The sequence below is a fragment of the Lacerta agilis genome, chromosome 6, assembly GCF_009819535.1.
Source record: "Lacerta agilis isolate rLacAgi1 chromosome 6, rLacAgi1.pri, whole genome shotgun sequence".
Classification (NCBI taxonomy): Eukaryota; Metazoa; Chordata; class Lepidosauria; order Squamata; family Lacertidae; genus Lacerta; species Lacerta agilis.
In genome coordinates this window covers 54617193-54639807 of record NC_046317.1, presented here as the reverse complement: position 1 = coordinate 54639807, position 22615 = coordinate 54617193, and the positions used below count along the sequence as shown (strand labels likewise).

General features: G+C 44.0%; 1 protein-coding gene across 1 annotated transcript in view; it reads left to right on the top strand.

The window, feature by feature from the left end:
- The first annotated feature begins 5016 nt into the window (after positions 1 to 5016).
- The window catches only part of LRRN2 (leucine rich repeat neuronal 2), a 156404-nt gene continuing 138805 nt past the window's right edge, over positions 5017 to 22615 (top strand). Inside the window, exon 1 of the mRNA XM_033152780.1 lies at positions 5017 to 5390. The gene's annotated coding sequence lies outside the window, so the exon portion shown is untranslated. The remainder of the gene's footprint in view (positions 5391 to 22615) is intronic.

Genomic DNA, 22615 nt, shown 5'->3' with positions numbered 1-22615 from the left:
GGCATCAGCGGTCTTTTGGATCTCAATGAATATTTAGCTAAAAGGAAAGGGAGTTGATCTTCACCACCACCCCACTGCTTGCTATGAACTCTCATGGGCCTTCAAGAGGGTGAAGAGGTCCAAACTCTGATGTTAACTCTATTTATAGGCATAGGATTTAGGGCTGCCTTTGCCAACCTGGTGCCCTCTTAGATATTTTGGACTACAACTCCCATCAGCCCTAGTCAATGGGAGTTGTAGTCCTAGCCATCTGGAGGGCACCAAGTAGGCAAAGGCTGATTCAGAGTACTGGATGCCATGCTATGGTACAGAATGTCAGGTGCTCAATGTCTAAGCTTAATTTTTTGCTGGCTCCAACTCTGGCAATGATAGTGTCTCTGGAAGAAAAGGCAGGCTTTTCAACATGCATCGGGCAAGCAGTGGGTCCCAACCTGAATCAGCACGCCATGTGGTAAAAGAAAAAAGGTATCAATTCAATGAGTGACATGGGAGATTTTTAGCAGAGGTTGATTTGCCGTCTGTCATGGATGCTTTAGTTGAGATTCTTGCATTGTTGGGGGTTGGACTAGAGGACCCTCAGGACCCCTTTCAACTCTACAGTTCTATAATTCTATGACAGCACACTCAATGAGTTATTATATTGTTTTAGGATAGCAGGATTCTTCCTAGGTCTATCCAGTATGGTAGCTAGCTCTCTGTGTTATGTTATTATAGCGAAAGGGCCAGAATTAAACCCATAGACATTTGAAACTGGTGTATAGGAGAGTTAGCAGGAAGCAGATCTTCTGAATCAGCTGTATCATAGCTGGGGAAGGTTGGTGTTTTATTCAATTTTACTGTAATGTGATTTTTAAATGTTTCAATGTTTTATGCTGTAAGCTGCCCAGATAACTTTCTATAACGAGTCAACCTATAAATAGCGTAATGAATAAATGAAGCATGTGGTTTTGAGCTTAGGTTGGCTGCTGAGACACATTTTCTTCCTTTTAACGCGAGATTCTCTTTTTCCTCTTTCTTGGACAGCAGCCTGAGCTGCTCCATTTCCTCTGCATCAGTATGTGCACACGGGTTCTCTAATGCGGAGGTCACACTGACCTGCATCACACAGTACACAGGAATGGGACTCTGTTATTGATGTTTCCCTGTAGAACTCCTAGTACTGTCTTGCAGCAAAGAACCATAAGGCTTCTCCTACTCCATGCGTGGGGCACTTCCGGCCCTCTCTGTCTATCCCTTGAGACATATCCCTTGCTGGCCATGCTTCAAACTTTCCTCAGGGGTTATAGGGTAGGGAGCATACAACTGCTGTGTTTCTGGACACAGTTCAGTGTTGGTTATGATCTATAAAGCCGTGCATGACTGAGGTCCAAGCTATCTGAAAGACCATATTCTGTCATATAATCTGCCCAGGTTCTGAATGAGGAGACACTTTGCTCAGTCCTGCCACCCTCACAGCTATGCTTGGTAGAGATGCAGGAGAGGGCCTTCTCAGTGGCTGCTCCCAGACGTTGGATCTCCTTCCCTAGAGACGTTAGACAGGTTCCCTCCTTGTCATCCCTTCTAATTCCAACAGACTTTTGGGAACTGACTGCTTTTAAGGGAAGGGCTGGTGCCATGCTGGTTTTAGTGCAGTTATCTGTATGTTTTTAATAGTTCTTTTAAATTCATATATAGTTTTAATTCTATTAATGTTTAATTGTTTTTAATTAATTTCTTTTCTCTGTTTTTAGTTGTTCCTATTTTATCTGGAAGCTGCCTTGAGTCCCTGATAAGGAAAAAGGTGGGTTATTTATTATTATTATTATTATTATTATTATTATTATTATTATTATTATTATTATTATTATTATTATTATTATTAATTTTCCCCTGATTGGATTGTGTCCTTGAACTCTGATAATGCTTCTTGCTTTAGAAATAACCTCTTCACACAGCATATAGTTAAATTATGGGACTTGCTCCCACATAGAGGCAGCAACCTACATGGCTTTAAAAGAGGATTAGACAAATTCGTGGAGGAGAGAACCATCAGAGACTACTAGCCAAGATGGCTGTAATATGCCTGTACAGCAATACTTCTGAATACCAGTTGCTGGAAACCACAGGAGAGGAGAGGGCTCTTGTGCATGAATCCTTCTTGTGGGTTTTCTCCAGGCATGCGGTTGGCCACTGTGAGAACGGGATGCTGGACTAGTTGTGTACGTGGCCCTGATCCATCAGGCTCTTCTTGCATTCTTATGCTTGCCTGGGTGGAGCATTTTTGAAACTGATTCTCTTCAACAGGGGTGAAACTAGGCTTGATTTCACCCAGGTCAAAGACAAAGTTTGGCACCCACACACCCACACACGCACCCATGTGCATTTGCGTGCGCGCATACACACAGGCTGGGAGCCTCAATGGCACCCCTCTGGAGGCTTCACACGGGCCAAAAAACCTGGCTCCATCCCCTACCCCCACCCTGTAGGTAAGGCTCTGTCTTCAGCACTTTTCAAACGGATTTTCCCCCACCCCTTTTTGCCATTGACACCTCCTTATTATTACTACTCAGGAGGAATTTAAAAACAAAACAAAAAACATTCATGTTCATCCAGCATTTGGTAGATGAAATAGACTGTTCCTGGAAACCTTGAAATGGTTGGTTGTGAGCAGTGCTTTTTTATTTTTTAGGGGGGAAAGGCATCCGAACTCACCATGAAGTTGTTACAGTAAGTGCCACATTCTTAACATTTCTTTGGGGGGGGGGAGGTGCCGGTACTCCATACCCTTGAGGACCCCCGGAAAAAAGCACTGGTTGTGAGGATCTTGGGACTGCTTATTTTTCTTTTAAAGAAAGTCTCAATGTTTTAATTTATATTGTTTTATGGCTTTGTTGCTTGTCAGAATAGAAATTTTTATTAATAATATTAGGCATAGGAGTTCTAACAACAGTGGCTCCTTGGTGGTTGCTCCCCATTTGCGAAATGCCCTCCCTGGTGAGGTGCATCTGTCTCCCTCATTACTGACTTTCAGCAGAAACAAAATAAAATAAAAAAATCCTTCCAGTAGCACCTTAGAGACCAACTAAGTTTGTTCTTGGTATGAGCTTTCGTGTGCATGCACACTTCTTCGGATACACTGAAACGGAAGTCACCAGACCCTTAAATATAGTGAGGGAGTGGGGAGGGGTATTACTCAGAAGGGTGGTGGGAATGGGTGATCAGCTGATAGGTGTGGAAAACATGTACGGTAGAGGACTGTTAACGACTGCAATTTTTACAGGGTCTTACAGGGAAAGGCAAGGGGTGAGATGGCTAAAGATAGCTTTGTCATGTATAATGAGATAAGAATCCAATGTCTTTGTTCAGACCAGGTTTCTCCATGGTTTTAAGTTTGGTGATTAGTTGCAATTCAGCCACTTCTCTTTCCAGTCTATTTCTGAAATTCCTTTGTATTGAGACAGCTACTTTGAGATCTTTTATAGATTGTCCTGGGAGATTGAAATGTTCTCCTACTGGTTTCTCTGTCTTGTGATTCCTGATATCAGATTTATGTCCATTTATCCTTTGGCGTAGGGTTTGGCCTGTTTGTCCAATATAGAGAGTTGAAGGGCACTGTTGGCATTTGATTGCATACACAATGTTGGAAGATGAGCAATTAAATAGTCCTGAGATGGTATGTTTGATGTTGTTGGGGCCAGTAATGGTGTTGTCCGGGTTTATGTGGCAGCAAAGTTGGCATCTGGGTTTATTGCAGGCTCTGGTACCAGTGTCCATGTTGAGTCCTGTTGTTGTATTATTGTGGGTGAGGAGTTGTTTTAGATTGGGTGGCTGTCTGTAGGCGATGAAGGGACTTCCTCCCACAGCTTGAGAAAGAGAACTGTCATTGTCTAGGAGAGGTTGTAGATCTCTGATGATGCGTTGTACTGTTTTAACTTGGGAGTTGTATGTGATTACTAGTGGTGTTCTGTTATTTTCTTTTTTGGATCTGTCTTGCAGCAAGTTCTCTCTGGGTATCAGTCTGGCTCTGTTGATCTGTTGTTTAACTTCATCAGGTGGATATTTTAGTTCTAAAAAGGTTTGCTGTAGATCTCTTAGGTGAGAGTCTCTGTCTGTAGAGTTGGAACAGATGTGGCTGTAATGTAGGGCCTGGCTATATACAATGGATTGTTTGGTATGTTTGGGATGGTAGCTGGAAGCATGTAGATATGTTTGTCGGTCAGTTGGTTTACGGTATAAGGTGGTTGTCTATGTGTCCATCCTGTATTTTTATAGTAGTGTCCAAAAATGTATTTTTTGCATAGATTGGTTCATTGTTGGGTTGATGGTTGGGTTGATGGGTGAAAGTCATTGAATGTCTGGTGGAAATACATTCCTGTTTACTCAGGGATTTGATGGGTTATAGGCAAGACTGGCCATGCCAACCTTGAATTTACTAACTGTGAGGGTATGTGATTGCTTTTCGGTGTTTTTCGATGTTCTAAGCATTTTCAAACATTTTAAATACGTTCATTTTATTTTACTTTGTATTGTTTTAACATTTCCATGCCTGCCGCCCTGGGCTCCTTTGTGGGTGAAAGGCGGCATACAAAAGTAATAAATAAAAGCAAGTTCTGGCTCTCCTGCCTTGATCTCTCCCCCCCCCCCCAGCCCTGGGATACTTGTGGGTTCTCTCACTCCCTCACTCCACGGCGCACGCCTGGGCACAATCTCTGGCAACTTCCACCCGAACGCCCAGAGATGGCAGCCTTTGCCTGGAGACAGCTGCTCTCCTGAAGCCTAGGCTCTGGCTGCCAGCAGCCCACCATCACCACTGCCTCTTGCCACGCAGGCAGGGTCCCTCTCCCGGGTTGTTTACCACAGCGAGCCGGCTGGTGCCTCAGGAGTTAAGTGGCAAAGCAGGCAGGAGCTGATTCAGGTGGGTGGCACATTGCAGTGACTCCAGCTAGAGGGAAGGAGGGAGGAAGGGAGAGAGTCTAGAGGGAGAGGAGGAGGCGGAGGAGGGAGGGAGGGAGGTGTACGCGGCGGCGGCGGCGGAGAGGAAAGGAGAGGAGAGGGGGAGAGAGAGAGATCGCAAATAAGATGTAAGAGGGGGGAAAGGAAAGAGGATCTTTCTCCCCGCCGCTTCCCCAACAACTAGCTGGAAAGGAGAGAGCGAGAGAGAGCGCAGGGAACGAGGAAGGAGAGAGCCTCGGAGTCAGAGCCCTCTCCTGCCATCCTCTCCGTCCGGGTGGGGGAGTCTGGGCAAGCTCCCGAGCTTCGTCTGGGCCCCGGAATCGCACCGCCCCCCACTTGCCGCCGCCGCCGCCAGCCTCCTTGTGTCTGCCAACTCCAGGGATCCGTCTGAGCCAGATGTGCGTGCCTCGATGGCAGGGAGCAGCAGCTAGGAGGAGAGGAGAGAGGAGAATCCAAGGGTAAGTTGAGCTCCTTGTCCTTTACCCGTGGCGGGAGCATTTGAAGGGGGGCAGTGGGGGGGGGGGCTTCTCCGGGGCCGACGGGGAAGGAGGTTTGATTTGACGGACACCCTCGCTGGGTGGGTTTCGCCCGCGCGCTCTCTCCTGTTCTGGGAGAGGCAGATGCGAGGAATGGGGTTCGCGCGAGGATGAAGCTGCTGCCGTGTTGCTCTGTGTCTCGGGTGGTCTGGTTTTGGGTGCGGGGAGCGGATGAGAAAGTCAAGGCAGGAGGGAGACGGACTAGGTGGGAAAGAGGAGGGCGCTAATCGACTGCGAACTTTCGATCCGGATTTCGCGCCCGGTGGCGGCGTGGATCCGGAGTCGACCCTCTGGAATCCGAGGCAGCTGTACAGAGCAGGCGTTCTGATCCAGGTGTGTCCGAGTCTCTCTTTCTCTCACAAACATGCACATACAAACACAGTTATCCAAGGAGATGGTGAGGGGGGCAAACTCTGGTCTTGGCGAATGCTACCAGACAGCGCAGAAACCCCTCGTCCGACGAGCGAGAGGTTGACGTTCAATCCGGAGTGGCTCCCATGAAAGGGGTGGTCCCCGTGGGGGTGGGGAGGGAAGGAGGTTGACACCGGCCATCTACATGTAGTCACAGGATCCCGTGCATTGCACCCCGACGAACCTTAGGATCTCAAGAGGTTGCCTGGGCTCAGGTCGCCTAGCAGTCTCCATCGTGCGATGGTGCCATAAACGAAAAGGGCTCTGATTACAAACATCATAACATAATACCCAGGAAGAGCTGACGACCGAGAGAGTGAAGTGTGCGTGTATGTGTTTGTGAGAGAGAAATGGGTGGTGGTGGAATAGGAACTTGGTGCATTAGGAAGCCACATTGGCTTCTGCAGACAAGCCAAAGAACCACCTTCACTCACCATTGCCAGCAGCCCCCTAAAGCCTCCTGCAATAACTCGGCGATGGCTGTCTCTCGTCATCCCAGAGAGAGAGAGACCCAGGCTAGCTTGCGAGGAAGCGAGCAAGGAAGGCGGTGGGGGTCAGCTCTGCCGAAGAGTTGCTGGCGGAACAAGTGCGGGCGTTGGAGGGGGTTCTGCTTGCTGCCTGGTCCTTCCTTCCCTTCCTTGCGTGAGCCTAAGGAGAAATGCAGCCCTGCCGAACCGTTTCCCTGTTGTAGTTATGGCATATCCTACCCACATGTGAAGATACTCTGTTCAGCCCCCCCCCCCCCGCTTTCCCCCTGCAATCCAGCTTCTGATCTGCAACCCACCTTTGGAAAGCAGTGTATTCCTGTGGCGAGGCAAAGGGAGTTTTTCCAACGGGAGCTTTCGTCACATGAAATAGATCTGTATATAATTTGTATTTCTTTCACTTCTGTGTTAGATCATGCAGTTAGTTAGGTTAGATCATCGCTGTGAAGCAAACCTTCCCTAGTAGTAATGGAGTAGAAGCTCTCTCTAAGGGGAAGGCGGGGGACATTGGAAAAGGAGGACTATTTTTTTTTTTTTACAGTGAGCATCAGGGAGGCTGTGTGTGCATAGTTCCCCTCATAGCAATCAGATCACTTGCCCCCTTTCTTTCTTTCTTTCTTTCCAGATGCATGGACCTGTATCTTTCATTCTCTCATCCTTTGCCTAAGGCTGTGTACACACTATACTTTTAAAGTGCATTCAGCGCGTCTCCCCTCAAAGACTCCTGGGCTCTGTAGTTTGTTAAGGGTTGCTGGGGATCGTAACTCTGCGAGGGGTGAACGAAGCTACCCAGAATTCTCTGAGGGGGAGAATGTGCTCTAAAGGTTTACGCAAACCTAACTCTCTCTACAAAACTCAGTGTCAAAGGGCTTGTGTTGCAGGGCTACAGAAGGGTCCTCCCCCCCTCGCCTCCAATGCAAGGCTCCTGGCACAATGATGCTCTCCTGTCGAAAGGGAGTGTGTTTCTCCTCAGCAGTAGCCGATCCTTTACAAGCTGTTGCTGAAGAAGTGAAGGAATTTGACCCAGACCTGTGTTAGCTTTTCCTATTAGCATCTCCAATGTGCGTGTGCGCTGGGGAGGGGGATTTGCACACAGAAAGGACGCCCAGATGACTTGCCCTTCATTTTGTGTTTCCTGTGTATCACTGGCAGGTGGAACTTATGTAGCTCCACTAGGGTGAGATGTATGACCACACATCTCACCTTGGAGGTGTGTGTGTGGGGGGGAGAAGTGCATAAAGCAGGAGCGCAAGTCAGTCACACTTCCTTTCCTCCCCCTGTTAAATGGCCAAAGCTGCTCTTGGATCTTGATCTGTATGGTCAGCTGGGTGCTCTGCATGCTCAGCCCTCTCCTCACTAGGCTCTCAGAGTCTCGGGATGTGCTATTGGAAGGAAACCATAATCAGATGGCTTGGGCAGGCAATGCTTATTGCCAGCCAGAGAGAGATTCAGCTCCAAAAGGTTGCCCTCCGCTTTTCTAGGACTAGGAGGTACCTGTGGCTTGCTGTCAGAATATCTGGATATCTTGGGGTGGGGGAGGGTCTTGGTCCCAGGAGGTGGCCAAGTAGATATCTTAGGGACTCAAAGTAAGGCAGATGAGCTTGGAGGGCAACTACTAGCAGGAAAGTGAGGAAACAGACCTGGAGGTATGCTGAATTTTCTGTGACGATCCTATTTCCCAAGCCAGGTGATGCCAGCCCTTATTTAAGCAAAAGTCGAGCTGCTGTTTGCCCTTGAGATCAAGGGACTTCTGTGCTCCGCTGAGCATCCGGCAAGAAGGCAGGCACGTAGAAGCGCTTTGCTATGTAAGCAGGGCTAATGCTGCAGTTTGTCCTTCCTTCATCAAGTGGAACAGATTCCATTCTAATCATCACCTGTAGGAGGAAACTCCAGAGTGACTTTCCCCCCTGAATATGAATACTGGGAACCCAGTGCAGAGGACACACCTAGCTGTGGCATCAGGAGTTTCCACTGGCAAAATGGCCCAGTGATTGGAAAACAGCCTTTTCCCATAGAGCTCCTGCCAGGAGTTCTCTCTGCACAGCTTCCCTGTTTGTGGGTCAAGAGGTCTTCTCACCATCAAACAAACCTCTTGCCTCCGTTCTCCAGCCTCATGATAATATACTGCAGTATTCCTTGACCTGGTGTCGCTGTTCACCTTGGGGAAAACCACCCTCTTTTAGCTGACCTAGTTCTGCGCTACTCCATAGCCTTACATCTTAAATAGTGACACTTACACTAGTTCAGCATCAGTGTTAAAAGCAAGTGAAAAACTGTTGTTGCCTTGGATTGATACAAAATGACTCCACGTGAAGTTTCTGTGCTGACAAAATTTATGGAGCAGAAGAAGCCAGGTAGCAGCAGGGCAACTGGGTTTCTCAAATCTCTCTACCTTTATATGTGTTGCCTACATATATTATGTATGCTACACCCCTCCAAATTCTGGTAAATGTTGACATGTTTGTGTGATTGTTAATAGAGAGAGACAATGGGAAATGTTAAGTTTCTCCAAATTTTGGCAATTACTTATATGCTAGATTTAAAGCAACTTGGGAAGTAAATGAAAAAAATTCATTACATTTTGGAAGTGCAATGTTACAAGAGAATATTAGAGACAACATGGATAGGGGTATTGACTGAACCACTGTTGTTGCCATTGTGCGAGTTATTGAGTTTCACTGTATTTAGCTTTAAGCAAAAAACAAAAAAAACCCTGAATTGTTGTGTTGTTGGGCCCAAGGACTCAGGGAAGCAATGAAGCTGTCATGACATCTTCGGTTGGACCAGTTTTGAAATTCTGAAAGACTGACTGGCTCTGGGCAATGTAATTTACTAAAGCTGTTCCACCAGCTTCTAATATCTAGCATTTGTATAACACACCTCTGAGCGTCCAAGCACCTCACAATTTTTGCAACAACCCTATGTTACCATGAGTTCAAGGAAACATGAGGATGGCATCTATGTATGTACATTTTGGCAGTGAATGTGGCACCGACTTACCAGAACCTAGATGCAGGGGATATCCTAGTGGGTTCTAGAACTTTCTTCTATGCCTGCACATACTCAAAGGCCTCGCTGCAATGTACAGTGGTACCTCAGGTTACATACGCTTCAGGTTACACACGCTTCAGGTTACATGCTCCGCTAACCCAGAAATAATGCTTCAGGTTAAGAACTTTGTTCAGGATAAGAACAGAAATCATGCTCTGGTGGTGCAGCGGCAGCAGGAGGCCCCATTAGCTAAAGTGGTGCTTCAGGTTAAGGACAGTTTCAGGTTAAGAATGGACCTCCAGAACAAATTAAGTTCTTAACCCGAGGTACCACTGTACACATCAACAATGGCATTATCACATGGCATTTATTACATGCTAGAGGGATTAGCACATGAGGCCACTGCAGCCTGGGTTATGAATCTGCATATATTCTTTGAAGTCAGTGCAGTCCAACCCAGCAGGTTTTGCACATATGATAGAAAGGCTGTGAGGCTGCTCTAGAATTCAAGAAATTTTGGAATCTAGCCTGGAAGTTTGTTGCAAAACAGATTTTAAAATCTGCCTCCTCCAAAACCAAGTACCAAGTATTCTATTCATCTCCACGTGCTAGTATTGTTGTTGTTCAGTCGTTCAGTCGTATCTGACTCTTCATGACCCCATGGACCAGAGCACGCCAGGTACCCCATATCCTCCACTGCCTCCCGCAGTTTGGCCAAACTCATGCTAATCGCTTTGAGAACACTGTCCAACCATCTCATCCTCTATCGTCCCCTTCTCCTTGTGCCCTCCATCTTTCCCAACACCAGGGTCTTTTCCAGGGAGTCTTCTCTTCTCATGAGGTGGCCAAGGTACTGGAGCCTCAACTTCAGTAAGAGCAAAGGTTCATTCTTAGCTTCATTCATTTCTTCCCATATGTTTTAAGTTACTTGTTTGGATTTGTTGTTTGTTTGTTTTGGTGTTACCATGTTGGATTTTGTGAATGAGAAAGGTGATGGATTTTATTGGTTGGAGTTTCTTTTAGTGGGAGCAGTCATAGAGTACAAGCTTAAGGCTAATGCCTAAGTATTCACTCCTGTCCAAAGGAGAGTTATAGGCTGCTTCAAGGATTCTCTTCAGCTGATGCTGGCTCAGTAAAAGGTGACACCTTTCCGTCCTACATAATCTTACAAAGAACTTCCACATGAGCCCGGTGGAAAGATTTTCCACTGAATTCATTCATGTGATAAAAGGCTTTTTTGAAGGAAAAAGAAAGAAAAAGAAAAGAAATAAATACATTCTCTCTTTGTTCTTCTTATCTCATCCTATAGCAGCACAGTTATATTACAGAAACAAGAGGAGTGCTGAGTCCATTCAGGGATGTGAGCTGTGATACATCATAATGTCTTATGAACTGGAGTAACTCAGATCCTGATGTGCGAAAAGGGGATTGTTGATGCAAGTATTATTCACGTCTGTAGCTGCATTTACATAAAAGCTGCACACATTTAGATGTGATTAATGCATTGCAGGAGGTTGGAGTAGATTTAACTTTGGGGTCCCTTCCAACTCTACACTTCTATGATTCTATGACATATTATAACTGTGTATACTGATAGTGTATACCTGCTCCTACTTAGCTTAGCCCCCAATATGCATTCACCATAACCATCAAGAGACATAATGTTCATACACAAAAAGTGGAGTCCTCAACCTCACATACAGAATTTATGCAAACGAAGTTTGTTACACACAACACACACACACACACACACACACACACACACACACTTTTCACAAGCTATGCTGAATGTGCAAGGGCCCCCATTCTCTTTCCTGTATGCTCAGTGTACATAATTGCAATGTGTGCACAGGACTTTTAGTCAGGGTTGGCCCTACCATTAGTCTGAGTGGCATGATGACTTCAGGTGGCAGATGCTGAGGGATAGGGAATGGGAGAAAGGTGTGGGTGGACACGACAGTGTATGCCACATGGCATTCTCTGTACCTTCTAAGCTGGCCCACTGCCCTCATGAACATTGGAGGAAGTTGTCCTGTTGCTGGTGTTGAAGGAAGGTTCACCTACTAGTCCAGTGATGGCCAAACGTGGCCCTCCAGCTGTTTGGGGACTACAATTCCCATCATCCCTGACCACTGGTCCTGTTAGCTAGGGATGATTGGAGTTGTATTCCCCAAACAGCTGGAGGGCCAAGTTTGGCCACCACTGCACTAGCCCCAGCAGCTTTTGCACATGGTGCCATCTTGTCACTTGCCTTGCGTAGCAAAATGTCTTGGGTGGCCCTGCTCTGTCTTCAGTGTGATCTATGGTGTTGTGTTATGTTATGTTATGTTATGTTATGTTATGTTATGTTATGTTATGTTATGTTATGTTATGTTATGTTATGAAGTCTTTGTTTCTCTTAATCAAAACAAGACCATAGATGGTGATAAGGGTAACAGGTATCCAACCCCTGCCTTTTACAGCTATGCCTATTATATCAGAAAATATGAAATTAGAAGATGCCTGCTTCTTGGGAGGAAAGCAATGACAAACCTAGACAGCATCTTAAAAAGCAGAGACATCACCTTGCCGACAAAGGTCCGTATAGTTAAAGCTATGGTTTTCCCAGTAGTAATGTATGGAAGTGAGAGCTGGACCATAAAGAAGACAGGTCGCCGAAGAATTGATGCTTTTGAATTATGGTGCTGGAGGAGACTCTTGAGAGTCCCATGGACTGCAAAAAGATCAAACATATCTATCCTTAAAGAAATCAGCTCTGAGTGCTCACTGGAAGGGCAGATCCTGAAGCTGAGGCTCCAGTACTTTGGCCACCTCATGAGAAGAGAAGACTCCCTGGAAAAGACCCTGATGTTGGGAAATATGGAGGGCACAAGGAGAAGGGGACGACAGAGGATGAGATGGTTGGACAGCGTTCTCGAAGCAACTGGCATGAGTTTGGCCAAACTGCGGGAGGCAGTGGAGGATAGGGGTGCCTGGTGTGTTCTGGTCCATGGGGTCACGAAGAGTCGGACACGACTGAACGACTGAACAACAAAATGCCAATTAGTTTCCTCAGGATCAACTTAACTAAACTGTTTCTTCCTGGGAAATATCTGCTCAAAATATTTTTCCCCATAAGTGTTTTTTCTTCTGCTATGGTCTGTTCTCAGATGTATCAATACAACAAGGTCTGTCTTATGTTCTACTCTTATTTCTGTTCTCACATCAAAGGCTTCCCAGGATAAACTGTTCCTTCCTGCTCTTTGATGTGTTTATTTCCAAAGACAGTTTCATGCAGAGCAACTGGTTGTGTTATGACATTTATTTTTATACACATCTGCATGTCTGTGCCAACCACCTTGGATGGTTAGACAAGATTCCTCATAAAAGATAGATCTGAAGACACGAGAGAGGCATCTTCAGTGAGTTTGGTAAATGAATGAAGAGCTATATGGGGTTTTCAATTCTTGCTTCCAGATTGATTGTCATTCTGTTAACATTATAATGCCAGACCACAATTTATTACAACCAGACTTTTCAGTGGCTCAAATATCTTTTCTTCTAGAAAATAATCCTCAAAGTATTGCACCTATGCAAGCACTTGTCCTATTATGACAGCACATGTCACAGTCACACTTTAACAGTCATGGAGATTCCCAAGGACTGTTGTTTGTTAGCGCTGCTGGGAACTGTAGCTCTGTGAGGTCAGCACCCTTCACAAATTCCAGCTCCCAGGATTCTTTGGGGAAAGTTATTGTCCTGTACTTAAATAAATGCTTTACTGGTTTAAGTCATTCATTTGCACTGGTGTGATCCTATAAGAAATTACTCACTCATTGTTCCTCTTCAACCTATTTTGGCATAAGCAATTGAAACAAGGCATAGAATCTCTCAGAAGCGGAGCCAAGAGGGTTTGGCCAGCCATGAATTAGTATCCAGTAACTTCAAGCTCGGAACTCTCCTATTTATTAACCAACCCCAGTTGATTTTCCAAGCTTTCAATAATCTGAGGCCATAAATAAATAACCTGTTGCAGGTTTTTCAAAATGTGTTTTCTGTGCTGTCAGTAAATCTAGAAATCACTAACCTCCTTCTTAATCCGGATTGCCATTCAGGTTGATTAAAGTAAAAAGTGAACTAATTGCTACACAAAGGCTCCAGATCTATGATAATGTCCCATCAAGTCAAAAGCTTTAGATGTGTTTTGGAAAGTCAGCTGCAACCTGAACTGTTTTTATATGCCATGGGATCATATTATCCATCACACACAACCAGAGATACATGTCAGTTCAAGGTGACAAAATAAATGTAGTTGACTGATGAGGCAGACACAGTCCAATAATAGATGGAGAAATAATCTGGGAGTCCTCTGAAGGCTCATCCAGAGTTCTGCTTGTCCTGCTTTCTTCTCCCAGGGAAAACCTGATCTTTACCACTGAATCGGAGCGAACATCAATTGGGATTGATGTTTAAAGAGCAGGTTTCCCCAGGGAAAGCGGTGGGGCAAATAGACAACTGCCTGGACCTGTGTTTTCTGGGCATGGCAGGGGTGAAACTAGGCTTTATTTCACCTAGGTCAAATACCCAGTTTGGCACCCCTCCCATGCACATTTGCACACACACACACACACACACACACACACGGGGTGGTGGTGGTTTGGGAGTCTCAATGGCACCCCTCTGGAGGTTTCACTCGGGCAAAAAAAACCAAACCTGACTAACTGCCCCCCCCCAGTAGCTATGGCTCTGGGGACGGGACAAGCAGAATTGTGAATGAGCCCTAAATTTCAAAGTACCTCTAACTTCAGCAGCAGCAGAATCTTGCCGAGTCTCCTGTGATTTCCAGAGGCTTCTTCTGTTCTTGTGAGATAAAAGGTCTGCTGCAGGTCCAGCACCTGAATTATCTGCATAGGAAGTAGAAGAGGAATTATGAGAACAAGGGGATATGGCTGGGAGTCATGAAATGAGCATAGGAAAGGGGATAAAGTTCAGTAAGTATTCTGGAAGAGCAGCTTGACAGTCAGGTCTGTTAGCCCTATAATAACCTCCTGCTGCTTCCTGCATTTAAAACTAGGTTGGACACAACTGATTCTTAGCTGGAGGGTGAAGACCTCAGTCAGGATAACTTGGTTGCTTGCTGAAACATTGAATTTAGAGGAATCACCATCAAATTACACTATGCAGTCCTGCCCAAACTCGGGATTTTGTTTAAGGCATTTTACAGGGCAGTCCTAGACTGATGTGTATAGGATTTTACCATCTTTTTTTGTTTTACAAAGTTTGATGTTTTGCTGTTTCTTTTTTTTTTTTAAAAAAAAACCCTGTAATTTTATTGTTGAGAACATAATTTGGATGCTTCATACAATATGATGTTGGAGAATTTCAGTTGCTAAAAAACATCATGGTAGTTATTGTAGAGAAAATCTGAAAGCATTCTGGAGGAATGAATATGTGAGTTCCAACCCCCCCCCCCCAATCAAATGTGACCTTCTGATAGAATTTTTTCCTGTAGGAATTTCTGATCACCTGTAGCTGTCACCAGGAACAACAGTGATTTTATCAAGTAATCCTAGAATCTTCAAAACTAATGAGAAACTTGGCACAATCTGGAGAATTAGAATGTTTTGTACATTTATTTATCTTAATGGGCTTGGGCCCAGTCTCATACGTTGTAAAATGCCACCATTTGTAACTAATTGTCACCAAAAGTATTTGATTTGTTTGTATAAGTGATTCCACCAATGGTAATGCTACTTTTGGAAGATACAGAAGTTATAACACTTCATTATACAATCATTACTGGTTCTATATATTATTCAGTTTTCCAGGCAATAAGAGTTGTTCTGCAGCCAACCTCATAGAAGCAGAAGGTATTTCATAACTAAAAACTTGCTATCATTTGTTGAGCTCAGGGAACAGTTGGCATAGCAGGTAGCAACTGATGCTATTACGTCTGCGCAGATACAGTGATTTTTGTGATCACATGTATGTTGTTGGAACAAACATCCAGCCACATTAACAGGCATCCGTTTTGATAAGTCTCTCATTGAATTGTTAACTTGGGAAATAATATTGCAAGAGAAATCGTGAAGGCCAACAATTTGAGGTCAAAAAGAGCTGGAAGGATGGAAAAGTTCCTGAACAACATGGCTACTGGCCAAGAATTTAACTGGATTTTACTTTACACAAGAGGCATACCTGTCTACTGGAAGTTTGAAATGACTGAGAGATGATGGATTGCTCCATAATTTCCTTGGGGCACAAAGCTGGCAAAAGTCAGTTACTGCTTTGGTAAACACTTAAGATTGAGCAGATATCCTCCTATCTGAAAGGATGTTATCCTACATCTCCACCTCTCTGCTTCTTGGTCTGTCCTAGCTAGTGATGCTATACTTTTCTAGTATTACCAGTGAAAGCTAATCAAGGGTCGACAACATGCCTATCAAGAAGAAATTTTAAACAACACAAAATTTGCCCCAGTATCCAGTTGTTTATGGTAAAGGTAACTCACTTGTTTTAACAGCAAATTGGAAAAAAATCTACAGTCTCTTAAATGCTACGACTGTGTTGTGAAAATCTGGAAATTGCAGAAAGATTCAAATTGAGAAACATCTTTAAAAGATTGGCAACTAACACATATTTTGGATAAAAAGGTTGTTATTTGTCCATAGCTAAAATTCTGACAATCAGTTCCTTTGTACAGTTTTCTTTATTGCAAAATATGATTAGCATTTCTGTATTTTTATATACTTTTTAATACACACAGTCTTGTGTCAAGTCTGTGATGTTTTAAAGTACCCTGAATTACTCACTTCATATCAGAAGCAAGCCTCTGGTCTTCATTATCAAAGACCATACACTAGGGATGGACAAATCTGCCAATTTCTCCAAGTATCAATTTTTTAATTTCAGTTCTTCACATTGCCATGTCATTTTTGTGGAATTTCTCCCCCCCCCACACACACACACCCAAAAAAATAAGGTCCTCATGAAAATTCATTAGCATTTTAGTGTGATTTTTTTGTAAAATATACAAATTTGACTAATATACACATTTTTGCAAAGTATATTTCCCTAATATAATGTATTTTGTATGTTATGTGTATGAGTTTTAGGCACATTTTCTCTAGTATATGTGTTTTTTGTACACATTACTTGGCCAGAGAACCACATTGCAAAATTTGAAGGAGCGCAGATTTCAAAGGTTGACTATGATTCCGTCTGCATATTGTTTCAGAAAGTGTGCATTAGTAAATTCATCTTTAATTTCACACTGGATTGAATTTCTTCCCTAATCCCATCATACATCCTGGACTGGCTTTTGAGCTATATGAATACATATTTAAAAGCAACTGATACCTCTGTGATGCTCAGGAAATCCTGTCGTTCAGTTGCACTTTACTGTGTGTCTGTATACCAGATCCTCAGCTGGTGTAAATCAGTTTGTCTCCAGCCAATCTTCTTGGTATTTCTGGTTTATATCACATGAGGATTTGGCCTATAGATACCTGGGGCCTTCCTACTGGGGCTTACTAATTAATTCCCTACATGTAGGCGCTTGCTGCAGCCAATTGCTTTTGCAATCTAGTCCTTGCGCCTGGAAGCACAATGGAGATCTGTGTCTCGCTTGGACTCTCTTTGCAATGAAGTGTGAGCCACTGGCGTCCTGATTGATGATATCTTCTTCTGACTCTTTCTATGAGCAAGATGTGGCAGCCACTTTCTATTATTCTGTTGTGTGGCCTCCTGCAAATGAAATTATTTTTTCCTGGGAAATATATACCCCTTCTCTTTTTCTGGAAATTACAATTCCCCCAACACCTGAAAAGAAAAACACCCAAAAGATTTCTTCTTCTATCACGACACCAAGTTTTTGCATCAAAAACCTGGAGACAAAAAAAAAAATTAAAAAAATTGCACCATGCTTTTTGAAATCAAGGCTGGTGCTACAATTTAAGGAAGTGACTCAAACCACCCAGTCCTACTCCTGTGTAAACCTTGTTTTGTTGTACAGAAGCAGTATCTGGTGAGATGGGGTGTGCTATCTTTCTGGGTGATATTCTTTTAAATGAGTTCTGTTGCAGCTCTGGGATAGCTCAGTCAGTACAGCATGAGACTCTTAATCTCAGGGTCATGGGTTCGAGCCTTACCTTGGGCAAAAAAATAATAATCCTGTATTGCAGGGGGTTGGACTAGATGACCTGAATGGCAACTCCCAACTCTATGATTCTATGATCTATGAACTATTGGGGAGACAAATGTCCTTGGGCACTGGAGTTCACTGTGTCATGAATCATTAAGAATGCAAAAGAGGCCTGCCAGATCAGATCAAAAATCCGATCCAGTCCAATATCTTATTCTCACAATGGCTAACCAGAAGCCTATTGAAAACCCACAAGCCTATTGAAAGGCCACAACAGCACTGTCCCCAGCAACTCGTATCTACATGAATCATCTCATTACATTTATTCCTCACCTTTCTTCCATCACAGAACTCAGGACAGTATACTTGGTATCCCTGCATGGTCTTCCATGCAATCAATGGCCAGACTCAGACCTCATACGTTTCAGGGAGGTGGCTGCACCATGTGTCTTCAATCTACTATCAGGAAAGGAGTGTGTGCTCCAGCAGTTGTTCTGTGCATCCTTCTCTGTCTCTCTTCCCTGTTGTTGGTAAAAATGGGATCAGGATGTCTATAGCAGGCCAGAAGACAAGAGCAGGTAAAATAATCATTGGGGCCGAGAGGCAAGTGACATGGTCCTTACATAATACAGTATCTCACTGCCCCCAAAATTGCTATGGTCTGAAAAAGAGACATGAGGTGACAGCGGTGTTCCCCAGGACCCAGTACAGCAACTGATGGACAGAATTGTAGGCAGTATTTGCTGTTGGGGAGGGAAAGGAGTTGTCTGGCAATTGGATTCTTTGGTGTGTCCTAGAGTCCTTCCACTCTGAACTAAGGTCGTTTTGCCCATGCAGATTGCTGCATCAATATTTTAATGTAAGATTTGTATGCTTCCTTTCTGCCAAATGGCATTTAAGGAGGGTCAACAAAACACCAAATTTCCTATGAATGATCAGCCATACCCTTTAGTGAACCATCAGTCAAAGCAGTTTGGACCTGAAGTGGGGATGGACAAACCAGCCTCTTTCCATTCCATGTCAGGTTCACAGGCACTCAGTCTTACGTCAGTTCCTGCTGGTTTTGCATATTTTTAAAAGAAAAATGTATGGCAGTTATCATTTAAACTGTTTGCTTTTTGAACACATGGTAGATATGCTTTGTAGGCATTCTTTCCCCCAAATATGCATTTTGGTATGCTTTCCATTGTATTTTCCTCTAAAATACACATTTCTCCCATAAAATACACATTACTGTATGCATTTTTTTAAACCAAAGCTGCATTTAGAGGAGCGCATAATCTAGTTAATAGCTGTGTTCCAATCCACACATACGTCTGGGACCAATAAATTAGTTCAGTTCACTTCAAAATGTGGACCAAATGAATTTCTCCTCCATTCCAGCAAATGGCTAGCTTGAAGTCAATTGTTATGCACACAGCTCCTATAATGCAATCCAGCCCTGCCCTACTGTTCAGGTAGCAGTCAGTCACACAGCAGTATTTAACCTATGTCATTTAATTCCCTGTTATTTTTATATTTACATGACTTGAAAGCCTTATCAGCGTAACTCAATCACTGCTTGAAAGAGCAACCATACATTCTACAAGAAACTCTGCTGTGACCTTCAATAGATGCTGGTGACATCCCCACCTCACTTGCCCACCTCCCCTTTCCTGTGCTGAGGGCCAATTGGAACTTAGCTTGTGCCTCCCAAGCCTCTTGTATTTCCTCCCCATAAGCCATGGAAAATGAGAAGTAGGTGAAGGAGAGCTGTTTAAAAGCCTGAAGCAGTTCCAGGGCATCAATCAGTTTATAGGCAGTGAAATATACGTGCAGGTCTGGAGGTTGTTGATGGGGTAGAGTATTTTGCGATAAATATATTTATTGCAGGTTGTGTAAAAGGCTGTTCCAATGAGTGGTTTTTAGTAAGGCAATAAATGGTCAAGAAAATTGCTCCGATTGCATCTCGGCACATCTCAGGCACTGAAGCTAAGTGGGGGTCTGTACAAGCCCCTTTGCTTTGTCAGAGGGGAAAGGCAGTGGGCGAGAGGGAGCAAAGTCCTGTGACTTCTGTTCATGCAAGGTGGAACACTTGGTATTTTGGGGGAGTAGAGTGGCGGAATCCTTTGGCTTGAGATACGCTGCTTGTGCATGTATGATGAGATTGCTCCTTCCATTAAGAAGCAGGATTGCACTGAACAGGTCATGATATCTGGGAGAGGCAGAAGGAACCTGCTCAAGGTCATGCACAAAATACAATGAGCAAGTCTCACACTGGGTGACCCAGGCAGAGGAGAGGATCTGCAAAGGAACAGAAGGAGCATGTTGTGTGCAGGAAGTGGATTAGTGGGAGGGTTTTGACCATGAATGCCAAGATGACAAGCTTTTCAATGGACACCTCAACTACATTTGCACATGTACTTATATTTATATATGACGTGTTCTAGTCACAGAAGTTGACCTTTCTGAATAAGGGAGGGAAGTAACATGTTGGTAGGTGTTGCATTTCTGGTGAGATGCACTGCTGATGCTGAGGTGGTTCAGAATAAAAAATGGTGATGATGAAAAGGGATATTTCCCCATGTCCTGGTTGCAGGCTTCTCGTAGGCATCTGATTGGCTGCAATTGGAAGCAGGATGCTTGCTTAAATGGGCCTGTGGTTTGATCCAGCAGGGCTCTTCATACATTCTTATAAGAGCACAGAACAGAACTGTACAGATCCTTCCTTCTGACAAAAGCTAGAATAACTTTTTGTTGTTGTTCCTTCCATCTCATTTCATTTGGTTTTACAGTCTTGATTCACATGCAACCATTTATATACAAAGCTGAAGATATTGCTTCAATGTAATAAAATGTAGGGAGTCAAGAGATAAAAGGAACAACTGGCAAGTTTGGCCTTGGAGTTCAAAATGAAGCAGGGCAAAGGCTAATAGAGTTCTGTCAAGAGAACAAGCTGGTCATCACAAACACTCTTTTCCAACAACACAAGAGACGACTCTACACATGGACATCACCAGATGGGCAACATCGAAATCAGATTGATTATATTCTCTGCAGCCAAAGATGGAGAAGCTCTATACAGTCAGCAAAAACAAGACCTGGAGCTGACTGTGGCTCAGATCATCAGCTTCTTATAGCAAAATTCCAGCTTAAACTGAAGAAAGTAGGAAAAACCACTGGGCCAGTAAGATACAATCTAAATCAAATTCCTTATGAATACACAGTTGAAGTGAAGAACAGGTTTAAGGATTTAGATTTGGTGGATAGAGTGCCTGAAGAACTGTGGATGGAGGCTCGTAACATTATACAGGAGACAGCAACGAAAACCATCCCAATGAAAAAGAAATGCAAGAAAGCACAGTGGCTGTCCAAGGAGGCCTTACAAATAGCGGGGGAGAGAAGGCAAGCAAAATGCGAGGGAGATCGTGAAAGATACAGGAAATTGAATGCAGATTTCCAAAGAATAGCAAGGAGAGACAAGAGGGCCTTTCTAAACGAGCAATGCAAAGAAATAGAGGAAAATAACAGAATGGGAAAAACCAGAGATTTGTTCAAGAAAATTGGAGATATGAAAGGAACATTTCGTACAAAGATTACCACAATTAAGGACAAAAGTGGAAAGGACCTAACAGAAGCAGAAGACATCAAGAAGAGGTGGCAAGAATACACAGAAGAATTATATCAGAAAGATATGGAGATCTCATACACCCCAGGTAATGTGGTTGCTGACCTTGAGCCAGACATCCTGGAGAGTGAAGTCAAATGGGCCTTAGAAAGCCTCGCTAACAACAAGGCCAGTGGAAGTGATGATATTCCAGCTGAACTATTTAAAATTTTAAAAGATGATGCTGTTAAGGTGCTACACTCAATATGCCAACAAGTTTGGAAAACTCAGCAGTGGCCAGAGGATTGGAGAAGATCAGTCTACATCCCAATCCCAAAGAAGGGCAGTGCCAAAGAATGCTCCAACTACCGCACAATTGCACTCATTTCACATGCTAGCAAGGTTATGCTTAAAATTCTACAAGGCAGGCTTAAGCAGTATGTGGACCGAGAACTCCCAGAAGTGCAAGCTGGATTTCGAAGGGGCAGAGGAACCAGAGACCAAATTGCAAACATGCGCTGGATTATGGAGAAAGCTAGAGAGTTCCAGAAAAACATCTACTTCTGCTTCATTGACTACGCAAAAGCATTTGACTGTGTCGACCACAGCAAACTATGGCAAGTTCTTAAAGAAATGGGAGTGCCGGATCACCTCATTTGTCTCCTGAGAAATCTCTATGGGGGACAAGAAGCTACAGTTAGAACTGGATATGGAACAACTGATTGGTTCAAAATTGGGAAAGGAGTACGACAAGGCTGTATATTGTCTCCCTGCTTATTTAACTTATATGCAGAATTCATCATGCGAAAGGCTGGACTGGATGAATCCCAAACCGGAATTAAGATTGCCGGAAAAAATATCAACAACCTCAGATATGCTGATGATACTACCTTGATGGCAGAAAGTGAGGAGGAATTAAAGAACCTTTTAATGAGGGTGAAAGAGGAAAGCGCAAGATATGGTCTGAAGCTCAACATCAAAAAAACTAAGATCATGGCCACTGGTCCCATCACCTCCTGGCAAATAGAAGGGGAAGAAATGGAGGCAGTGAGAGATTTCACTTTCTTGGGTTCCATGATCACTGCAGATGGTGACAGCAGTCACGAAATTAGAAGACGCCTGCTTCTTGGGAGAAAAGCAATGACAAACCTAGACAGCATCTTAAAAAGCAAAGACATCACCTTGCCGACAAAGGTCCGTATAGTTAAAGCTATGGTCTTCCCAGTAGTAATGTACGGAAGTGAGAGCTGGACAATCAAGAAGGCTGATCGCCGAAGAATTGATGCTTTTGAATTATGGTGCTGGAGGAGACTCTTGAGAGTCCCATGGACTGCAAGAAGATCAAACCTATCCATTCTCAAAGAAATCAGCCCTGAGTGCTCACTAGAAGGACAGATCCTAAAGTTGAGGCTCCAGTACTTTGGCCACCTCATGAGAAGAGAAGACTCCCTAGAAAAGACCCTGATGTTGGGAAAGATGGAGGGCACAAGGAGAAGGGGACGACAGAGGATGAGATGGTTGGACAGTGTTCTCGAAGCTACTAACATGAGTT